Below are 1,742 nucleotides of genomic sequence, written 5' to 3'. Positions count from 1 at the left end.
AAGCTGCCCTGGCAGCAGGAGGACTCGAAGCAGAGTTACTGAAACTCCTGTCTGCACTGTGCCCCTGCCCCGAGCTTGCCCCCAGCCCCCCGAGCATCTTGGGACCTGGACAGGCAGCAGTGAAAGCTGCTCAGATCCGGTGCCCTGCCCCAAAACCACAACACAGCGCTTCCCTGGAGCCACCAGCACCTTCCGACAGGGCATCTCCACCTGCACACCCAGCCCTGCCAACACCCCTCCTCCCCCCGCAACACCCGGTGCAGGGGGACACACCTGAGCTCCGTGAGCTGGGCTTGGCTGGGCTTCCAGGCTGCGACCCTCAGGAATGACCTGCTGGGAGGCCTGGCTGTCCCTCCCCTCTCAGCTGCCGAGGAGGTCTCCAAGGTGCAGTTTGGATCCCCATATTCAAAAGATGAGACCTTTTTATAACCCTGTGCACCAACGGGCTGAGATACTCATTTCTTTCCAGGCTCATTTTGTTTCTTTGGGTTTTAGACCTTCCTCCAAGGCGCCTGGCACCCCGGTGAGACAAAGAACCGTCCGTCAAGGCAAAAGCGTTCAGGGTGGGGGGACAAACAGTGCAGTTTTCCTCTCGCTGCTAGGGCGGGATGTAGTGCCGTGCGCTGCCAAAGGCATCGCCAGCTCGTTTCCGTGTTTGCCGAAGGTGCGGTAACTCCAGCTCCAGCCTCGCTGGCAGAAGGGCTGAGCTGGTTCAGCGGAAACCTCCAAGCAAAGCCGAGCTGGAGGCAGACACATCCTTGGAAAACTTCAGCCCACGGATATGGTGCTTGTGGAGAACTCCTACCTGGTAAGCCCGGGCAGCCCTCGTGTCCAGCCAGGGCTGCGCTGCCGAAGAAAACAAAAAAGCCCCAAAGAAGCAATATTGCGTTTTTCCTCTTGAGAGCGTCCTTCGGGCCAGGGCTTCGTGCCAAAACGGCGGGCGATTTTCCCACCGATTCGGAGCAGCTCTCCAACTGGTTCTCTCTCCCAGGTTCACTCCCAGAGGTGTCTGTTGGAGGAAACGTCTGAGGTTTTAAGAAGCTGAAGAGAAAAGGATTATCAGCTCACATGGGCTCAGCCTATAAAGGGGGAAAAAACCCCTTTAATTAAACCCCCCAGGCTGGAATTCTCCGCAGGTTTACCTAACCGGACTTGAGCCCGCGTCTCTAACGCACTTGGGCCTGCAGTTACCCTAACCCGAGCCACGGGCACGTGGCGGCAGCCCGACGGCTCACGCAGGAGCTGGGCCTCGCGTGCCTCACCGAGATTGTGATTTTTAAGGGCTAAGTCATGCAACCATGACCCCCAAATTTAAAAGCCTGGGTCAACAATACATTAGCCCAAAAGGAACTCCAAGCAGGAACAGGACTTTTAAAAAAATATGTATAAAAAAAGTGTTTGTTTCTATTTTTCCAAATTTTAGCGGATGAAGGGAAAGCAGTTCCGCTTACGAAACCCTGGGGAAAGGACAAAGCCGTGGGAGGTTTTCTGCCGGGGCGCAGGGGGTGGTTCTGAGAAGGAACAATGTTATGGTTTCACTTCAGTTAAAAGGGACAGTCTGTTGTTTCCAAGCTGCAGGCAGGGTTTTTGTGCACTCCCAACTTTCCAGTTCAACAGTTCGGCCTGAACATCTGCTTTGTAAGTCAAAAGGCTTTGGGAAGTACCTTGGGTTTTAAAGAAACACCAGGAGGTTAAACCTGCCTGGCACAAGCAGCCCACAGAAGTCGGGATCCACCCTCGAG

Source organism: Eurypyga helias, unplaced genomic scaffold (assembly GCF_000690775.1).
Source record: "Eurypyga helias isolate BGI_N326 unplaced genomic scaffold, ASM69077v1 scaffold13772, whole genome shotgun sequence".
Taxonomy (NCBI): domain Eukaryota; kingdom Metazoa; phylum Chordata; class Aves; order Eurypygiformes; family Eurypygidae; genus Eurypyga; species Eurypyga helias.
Note: the sequence above shows the minus strand (reverse complement) of the source record.